Raw genomic sequence first — 9972 nt, forward strand, 5'->3', positions numbered from 1 at the left:
GTAGAGTACCTTCTGTTTCAATTTTGTGGAGTAGTTTGAGGAGTATTGGTATTAGGTCTTCTTTGAAGGTCTGATAAAACTCTGCACTAAACCCATCTGGCCCTGGGCATTTTTTGGTTGGGAGATTATTAATGACTGTTTCTATTTCATTAGCAGATATGGGTCTGTTTAGATCATTGATCTGGTCTTGATTTAACTTTGGTACCTGATATTTGTCTAGAAAATTGTCCATTTCATCTAGGTTTTCCAGTTTTGTTGAGCATAGGCTTTTGTAGTAGGATCTCATGAATTTTTGGATTTCCTCAATGTCTGTTGTTATGTCTCCCTTTTCATTTCTGATCTTGTTAATTAGGATACTGTCTCTGTGCCCTCTAGTTAGTCTGGCTAATGGTTTATCTATGTTGGTGATTTTCTCAAAGAACCAGCTCCTGGTTTGGTTGATTCTTTGAATAGTTCTTTTTGTTTCTATTTGATTGATTTTAGCCTGAGTTTGATTATTTCCTGCTTTTGACTCCTCTTGGGTGAATTTGCTTCTTTTTGTTCTAGAGCTTTCAGATGTGCTGTCAAATTGCTGGTGTATGCTCTCTCCAGTTTCTTTTTGGAGGCACCTAAAGCTATTAGTTTTCCTCTTGGGACTGCTTTCATTGTGTCCCATAAGTTTGGCTTCATTTTCATTAAACTCTAGAAAGTCTTTATTTCTTTCTTTATTTCTTCCTTGACCAAGTTATCATTGAGTAGAGTGTTGTTAAGCTTCCACGTGTATGTGGGCATTCTATTGTTTATGTTGTTACTGAGGAGCAGCCTTAGTCCATGGTGATCTTATAGGATACAAGGGATTATTTCAATCTTCTTGTATCTGTTGAGGCCTGATTTGTGACCAATTATATGTTCAGTTTTGGAGAAGGTACCATGAGGTGCTGGGAAGAAGGTATACCCTTTTGTTTTAGGATAAAAAGTTCTACAGATATCTGTTAAATCCATCTGTTTCATAACTTGTGTTAGTCTCACTGTGTCTTTGTTAGGTTTCTGTTTCCATGATCTGTCCGTTGCAGAGAGTGGGGTATTGAAATCTCCCACTATTATTGTGTTTGGTGCAATGTGTGCTTTGAGTTTTAGTAAAGTTTCTTTTATGAATGTAGGTGCCCTTTAATCTGAAGCATAGAAGTTCAGAATTGAGAGTTCATCTTGGTAGATCATACCTTTGTATGTTCATGGGTATCTCTTTCTTTAGGTTAGGGAAGTTTTCTTCTATAATTTTGTTGAAGATATTTACTGGCCCTTTAATTTGGAGGTCTTCACTCTCTTGTATTCCTATTATCCTTATGTTTGGTCTTCTCATTGTTTCCTGGATTTCCTGGATGTTTTGGGTCAGGAACTTTTTGCATTTTGCATTTTCTTTGACTGTTGTGTCAATGTTTTATATGGTATCTCTGCTCCTGAGATTCTCACTTCTATCTCTTGTATTCTGTTGGTGATGCTTACATCTATGTTTCCTGACTTCCTTCCTAAAATTTCTAACTCCAGAGTTGTCTTTCTTTGTTATTTCTTAATGGTTTCTACTTCCATTTTTAGGTCCTGGATGGTTTTGCTCAATTCCTTCACCTGTTTTTTTGTGCTTTCCTGTAATTCCTTAAGGTTTTTTTTGTTTGTTTGTTTGTTTGTTTCCTCTTTAAGGGCTTGTACCTTTTTATTAGTGTTCTCCTGTATTTCTCTAAGGGAGTTATTCATGTTCTTCTTAAATTTCTCTAGCACCATCATGAGATATGATTTTAGATCCAAATTTTGCTTTTCCATTGTTTTGGGATATCCAGGGCTTGCTATGGTGGGAGTACTAGGTTCTGATGAAGCCAAGTTGTCTTGGTTTCTGTTGGTAAGATTCTTGCGTTTGCCTTTCACCATCTGTTGACCTTTGGTGTTAGATGTTCTTGCTGTCTCTACTGGAGCTTGTTCGTCCTATGGGTCTGTAAGCCTGTGTCAGCACTTCTGGGAGATCAGCTCTCCTCTTGTAAAACCTGGGTGCAGATGGCTGTGGATCAGTTGTCCATCCTGAGTCCTGGGGTCAGAGCACTCTCTGTAGACAGGATCTCCACTTGCTGGAAAGGTGCAGAGAGGGCTCTTGTCCCTCCAAGGTGTGGTCTGAGGTAGAAATGATCCTGACCAGGCTGCTCTACCACTTATGAGGGCTGTGCCTCCTGGCTGGTCCTGCCTTAGAAAGTCACCAGAGAGAGAATGGCAGATCTCCCCAGAGTCCCTGGGTTAAAGGACTCCCTGAAGGCAGTCTCTCTGCTTGCAGGGAAAGGGCAGAGCAGAAGTAACACTCTTGAATGTGGCAACTGAGAAGCTTCAGGACCTGCTCTTAGCAAGCTGGAACCCCAGAAAAACTGGTGGTATGCGTAGAGTCAGATGGTGACTGAGACTATGAGCCAAGAGAACTCTAGGTGTGTTCTAATCCAGATTGAAATCTTGAGAACCAGAAGGTCACTGCTGTAAGCTCAGGTCTAAAGGCTAGAAGACAGTGTTCCAGCTTAGAGACACAGAGGGAATGCTTTATTTGTCTTACTCTCTCTTTAAGTCCTAGATGGATTGGGGGATGCCAACCAACAGCTAGGGAGGTTAGTGCCCATGGATTCAAATGGCAATCTCTTTCAGAAATATCCTTGGATATGTACATCAAGAAATGTTTTAACAAGTTATTAAGGCATTCATCTAGGTCTGATTGACACATAGAATTAACTACTACAAACTTCCTTTACTTCAGCATCCAATTTCTTCTTTGCTCAGCATTGACTTTATAGGCCCATTATAGCATTAGAAATTAGTTGTATATGGCCTCATTCTTATTTTTTTGGAAGTGCCTTTAAAGTCTTGCTTTTAGATTTAGCCTCCCCCCCCACCTTTAGGTGGATGCATTTAAAGAAATAAATTTAAAAAATGAAGGTTCTTGTGATGAAACCATTCTTTTTTTTCAAAGATTATTTTATTTATATGAGTACAAATGGCTGTAGTTGTACAAATGGCTGTGAGCCATCATGTGGATGCTGGGAATTGAACACAGGACCTCTCCTTGCTCCAGCCTGCTCGCTCCTGCCCCGCTTGCTCGGGTGTAATACACTGTAGCTGTCTTCAGACGCACCAGAAGAGGGTGTCCAATCTCATTATGGATGGTTGTGAGCCACCATGTGGTTGCTGGGATCTGAACTCAGGACCTTCGGAAGAGCAGTCAGCGCTCTTACCTGCTGAGCCATCTAGCCAGCCCGATGAAACCATTCTTGCATGGTGTCTTAGTGAGGGTTTCTATTCCTGCACAAAACATCATGACCATGAGCCAACTTGGGGAGGAAAGGGTTTATTAAGCTTACTTCCACATTGCTGTTGATCACCAGAGGAAGTCAGGACTGGAACTCAATCAGGTCAGGAAGCAAGAGCTGACGAAGAGGCCACGGAGAGATGTTTTTTACTGGCTTGCTTCTCCTGGCTTGCTCAGCCTGCTTTCTTATAGAACCCAAGACTTCCAGCCCTGGGATGGCACCACTCACAAGGGGCCCTACCCCCTTGGTCACTAATTGAGAAAATGCCCCACAGCTGGATCTCATGGGGGCACTTCCCCAACTGAAGCTCCCTTCTCTGTGATAACTCCAGCCTGTGTCAAGTTGACACACAAAACCAGCCAGTACACATGGCCTAGGTAACTGTGAGGGTTCTTTAAAAAAGGAATAATGATTACTGATGTTTTCAAATGCCACTTCAACATTCTGGAAATAATCCTATGGTTTTTGCTCTTTGGATATTCCTCTATGATTATTTTTCTAAATAACTTTATATTGGTTGATATGCTTCTCTTATGTGGAACCCTTATGCTATCAATACCACATACTTTACAAAATTAAGTTGTTTATAAGATTACAAATACTACTTATTTAGTAGTTTACACATTCTAAGAAGAACCCACTTTTTTGAGGGTTTGATAAAATGTCCTTGGGAAAATCTTATTGGCGTTGTAATTCATTTGGAGGGATATAAGTTATTGAAGATTTTTTCATTCTTAAAATCTTTTTTCTGTGTCAGACTTATTTAATTATATTTTACACTAAAAGCATCTTTTTACCCCCTACAATGTGACAGGCATTCCCAGTGGAGGTGCTTTGTCTTTGATATTATAGTGCTTAATTTCTCTCTTAAGGGACAAAAATATTTTAAATGGAAGATATTGTACTATTGATTAAAGCAGCTCTTAGTGGTATATTAGCATTCTTTGTTTCTTTTTTGTGTGTTTACATTTTATATTTATATAGTTTTTCTTGATTGATTGGTTTATCAATTATTTTGGTGATATGTTTTTAGTTTCTTTTGTTTTTTTGTTGTTGTTGTTTGCTTTGTTTAGCTTTTTTGTTTTTTTGTTTTGTTTTGAAACATGGTTTCTCTGTGTAGCCCCCTGGCTGTCTTGGAAGTCACTTTGTAGATCAGGCTCACATCAGACTCATAGATCCACCTGCCTCTATCTCCCAAGGGCTGGGATGAAAAGCACACACCACCATGGATACTATTATGTTTCTATTTTCAAAAGGCTGCTCTTCAAAGTCCAGGACTTTGCAGAAGTTAGATTAGTACTCTGCCAGTGAGCAGCATCCCCACCAGGGTATTACATATTTGTTGTAGTAAGGTTCTGTGCAGATTAGTTTGTGTTGACTTGACACAGTCTAGAGTATCCAGGGAAGATGTAAGCTGAGAAACTGTCTCCATCAGAGTGCCCTATGGGCAAGACTGTGGTGTGGTGTACTTCCTCCTTTAGTGATTAACGGGGGAAGGCCCAGCTCACTGAGGGCAGTGATGGCTCTGGGCTGATATATGAACCACAATTCATTATTTCTTTGCATCTCGTCTATCTGACATGAGGAATAGATGTTTGTCAGTCCCTTTGGGTTGTATAAAAAAGCAAGCTGAGCCAGGTACAGGGTGCAAGCCAGTAAGCATCTTTCCCCCGTGACCTCTGTACCAGTTCTTAGTTCCTCTTAGTTCCGGCCCCTGCATTCCCTCAGAGATGGAGCATAAGTTGGTAAAGTGAAATACTCTTTTTTCTACCCCCCATGTTGCTTTGAGTCAGGATTATATCAGGGCAGCAGAGAGGCTAACCAGGACACCTTCCCTTTCTAACCCCTGTACCGAATCTTCTAAATGATTTTCTTTTTCTTATTTTCCTCCTGTTTATGTAGTAGTTGGGTTGCTAACCCTTTCAACTGTGCTTAGCCCGTTAACTCAGCTAACATGATCACAACCCACCACACATTTCCCAAGTGTTTTCGCTTATGACAGCTTGGAGGAGTTAGAATTACTAAATAGTTCTTGTACATAACTTTTAAGTGAAAGTCCTCCAGATGTTTTGACTTTCTCTTGTCTTTAGGTTTGTGTGACAAGTGCAGAATGTTGCACAAGGTTCCTTATCTTTTTGCATCTCATCTTTCTGATGTGACATATGGATGGTGGTCACTTTGCATCCCTGTGACATACCTGAGCAAAGCAACTTAAAGTAGCAAAGATCTGACCTGTATTTCCCGAAGTTCTAGTCCTCAGAGGGAGAAGGAGAGAGGGCCTGAGAGGAAGTGCAATCAGTGAGGCTCAAGTGACTTACTTCCTGCACCCAGGCCCCTCCTAAACAGTACCTAGGATCCTCCCAAACAGTACCACGAGGTAGTGACTAAGCCTTGAGTACATGAGGCTTTTTGAGTCACCCTTCATGTTCAAATCTTAACAATGATATTTTTTTCCCTTCAAATTTACATTCATAAAAATGATGTAAATTAGGTCTCAGAAAGAACACGCAATTTCTACTTTTGAGGCACTGAATGTGATTATACCCAGATTTAGACTCGAGACGTGAAAAGGATTCTCCTGGCTTTGGTCTCCTCTTTCAGCCTGTCTCTCTGTCTCCTGTGATCACTGCTCTGTAACCTCTTTCCCTGTTCCTTGGTTCATAGACATTCACTGCTGTCATGTCTTCACTGTGGACTTTACATTAGATTTACATACACTATTACTATTTACATACACTATACACTATTATTTTATCTCACATAGTAATTCTTTTTAATCTGACTTGTCTCCTATGGCTTCTGCCTTATTGTCGCCATTTCTTTTACCCTGTATATGTGGAGTTGGGGTTTGTGTAAAACATTCATCTTGCTTCTCTTTTCTGCAATTTGAATCTTCCTATGGAACCGTCATGTGGATCATTGAGTTTTTAAAATGCAGTTTAATGATCCTTTAAAAATATCTTAAAACAAACAAACAAACAAACAACAACCAAAACAATCTTAAAACTAATTACTAGTTTTTTGTCTCAATAAATGTTTGTCTCAATATTTTAATATATATGGAGGTATATGTACATCTTTTGCTAAATATTGTATATACACCTATACACAGTATATTTAGAAAGGTATGTTTTGAAGTATAGATTTGCTTTCTATTGGGTACTTTCATATATTTGTATAATAATCAAGTGCTCTTATTTTGGCTACAACAATTAGTAATGAGTGATGAGAACTGATATGCATTTTTCTACACTGCATTTTATCCATATAGTGCTTTGTTAAAAAGTTAAATTTCTTGGTGTTTAACATTATATTGTTACAGATGCTTAGTCTACCACTTAGACATCAGTCTTAAATGACACTGTCAATATCAACAGCTCTTGTTGAGTAAGCCAGTGATTTAAATGTAAGTACCCTTTTTATTTCCTTCTGAGTTTGTGACTTGTGCCTTTTCATGCTCTAAAAGCTGACACACGATGTTCTTCACAGATTTTGTATTCTTCTTCTTGGAGTAAGAAGTATATTCACTGTTCATCAGATGTCTTCAGAGAAAGTTTCTCCAGATTTATTCTTTCATATGCAGGAAAGAGTCTTTTGACTTCTAATGTTTTAAACTGGCTCTTTACATCTGATGAGCAACCTGGCCTAGTCTGGCCTGTCTCCCTTGAGTTCTGTGGTCTTTCTTTAGATAGTCTTATTTTCAAAACACTGGGCTCTGAATGTTGCTTTGAAGAAAACTGACTTGACTTATTTTTTCTCACACTTGGTCTTTTCTCTTTTTAGCTTGGGGATGTTTTCTTTATGTTCAAATTTTATTTGAAAAATTTATCTTTATCATATAGCTTACATGATAAGAATGTAAAGAATCTGAAAAAAATTCCATATTATACATGGGGTTTGTTTGTATTCTGTAGGCTCAAATATTTTCCGTGCAATTTCAAGAATGAAAGCTCTTCTTACTGATTTACCAATAAAGTTTACTTTCATAGATGTTAGTCACCTGTACTGTGACTCCTCATTGTATTTCTACAAAAGAAGACAACCTTTTCACATAATTTAGAAACCATTTCTGTTTATTTTTATTTAATTTTAGCCACTTTCATATCTATTGTTTCTGTCTCCTACCTTTTTTGTTTTTTTCTAATATTATTTTCATTTATTCGATGGTTTTCTACTATTCTCTTCCTCTTCCTCCTGTCCTCCTCCTCTTTTTCCTCCTCTTCTTCTTTATATCATCTCATTCCATCTTCTTCATGTCTCACTTGAGTGACATTTTATTTGGGAGACAGATAATCATGCAAGGTTTTTGATGTCTCTTACACATTACTTTAACATCTATATTGTAAGAAGCTCCATAAACAAATATTATAGCTTCATTTTTTAAAAGAACAAAATACTTTGCATATACACCACTGGAAGCATTGTTCCCAAGGACTTCAGACTTTATTACTTAAAAATAAAATATTAGGAAATATTTCGTAGGATAATTTTTAATTTACTTAAAAATACTATGCTGAGCACCCCTCCTTCCTCGACCATCCCCTCTCTTACCAAGTTCCCTTCCTCCATCTGCCTCCTATGACTATTTTATTCCCCCTTTTTAGTGATTCAAGCAGACTTGCTTGGGCCTTCCTTCTTGTTTAGCTTCTTTGGGTTTGGATTGTAGGGCACCCAAGGAGGGCCTCCACCTTCTCAGAAGGTGATGGGGATGGGGGCAGGGACTGTGTGAGGTGGAGGACTGGGGAAGCGGGGAGTGACCTGGATGTAAAGTGAATAAATAAATAAATTAATGGGAAAATTATGTCTTCACATTACTTTATTTCTTCGGTGCTTTCACACACACACACACAGAGAGAGAGAGAGAGAGAGAGAGAGAGAGAGAGAGAGAGAGAAAGAGAGAGAGAGAGAGAGAGTTTTGTGTTGGCTCATTGTTCCTGGGTGTGGGGCCTTCCCTGGAGTGTGATTGATATATCCAGTGTCATTCCATTGGAACAATTGACATTCTCTTTCCTAAGGGATGATTGCAAATATTCTCAGTGCTGGACCTTTGCTGGTTAGAACTTGTGCATCTCTTGTGCATGCTGTCATGGTCTGTGAGTTCATATGCATATCAGTTATTTAGTAATGTCTTCCTTAGTCATCCAGCACCTTGGGCTCTTACAATCTTTTTGCCTGCCACCTCTTCTACATAAGTCTCTGGGACCTGAGGAGAAACATTTGAAAAAGATATTCCATTTAGTGCTGATTGTTCCAAAATCTATCACAGTACATTGTCCAGTTGTAGATCTTATTGTTAGTTAGCATCTCCTGCAAGAAGAAGGCTCTTTGATTATTAGGCCTGGACTCTTTTCTACGAGTATAGCAATATTTCAGATTCAGTATATTGCTACCTTTCCTTAGCAGAATAATAGCATTAGGTTTTCATCTAGGCCCATGAACTATCTAGTCGCAGATTCTTGACCACTTCAACAATGTTAGGCATGAGTTATATCTCATGGAGTGGGCCTTAAATTTAATCAAAAAGTGTTTGGTTGTCCCCATAACATTATCATCACTGTGGCGTCAGTAAATTTTGCAAACAGGCCACTATTGTAGACTGGAGGATTGGTAGTTAGGTAAAAATGATGGTTCCTTTCTTCTTCCAGTAGTATGTAACGTACCTTCTAGCACTGTGAGCACTCTTCAGAAGGAGTGGAGCTTCTAGTTAGGCACCAGCTCAGTTTCTCTAGTTTTGATGACATAAAGTAAGTTGTGTCTTTAGCAATAGGGCCTTAGTACCAGGTCACAGAGTAATCATATGGAGAGTAATGGCTTGTGTAGTTTTTGTGTTTGAGGAGGGGCATCCATGGGACTTCTTTGGTCAATGACTCAACAAGATAGAATTTCTTTTCAGGTTTTGCCTGTTGGTTTAAGATGTGTTGTTGGGGAATTGCTTACTCTATCATATGGTGACTCCATTCAAAGTTTGTTCCCTTCTCCTTCTTTCTTTCTCAAATTTCTACAGTAGTAGACTCCCATATGGCTTTTCAAAGGCCTTTAGTAGTAGTTGTCCCTTCCCACATACTCTCTTAGCCTGCTTTCCTATTCTCTTCTACATTTAATATTCCTGGTTCTATAAAAGCCAGTCAGAATTGTAATGCCTCTACGGAACATTTCTTAGTTACCCATCGGTAAGTTTTGATGTTTCTTTTGGGACTTTCCTATGTTCCTTGGAAACCAAGCAGCCCTGTCTGCATCTCGCTTTCTTCCTTCCTTTCTTCCTCCCTTCCTTCTTCCTTTCTTCCTTCCTTTCTTTCTTTTTGCCTTCCTTCTGCATCTATTCCAGCTTTTGAGAGACAGTTTTTGCATTTCATTCTTCCTTTCTTGGCACCATGGTTGTTTTAGCTTGTATCCTCTGCTGTCCAGTTGGTAAATTCATGCTGCCTCTCTTTAGGACTTCTCCATGCAACTTCTGGCCAAATGCAACTGCTCTTGCCAGACGTTGCAAATACTTCGGCATTTATGAGTAAAATATGTATAACTTTGAAGAAAATGGTATTTAAATCTTTCTCCATTCTCTTTGTTAGAGTGTATAAACACCAGAAAGAGGCAGGAAAATTGTTTAAATAGCTGATGTCACCATCAGATTATAGTTTTTTTTTTTTTTTTTTTTTTTTTTTTTTTT

The sequence above is a fragment of the Mastomys coucha genome, unplaced genomic scaffold (assembly GCF_008632895.1).
Source record: "Mastomys coucha isolate ucsf_1 unplaced genomic scaffold, UCSF_Mcou_1 pScaffold18, whole genome shotgun sequence".
Classification (NCBI taxonomy): Eukaryota; Metazoa; Chordata; class Mammalia; order Rodentia; family Muridae; genus Mastomys; species Mastomys coucha.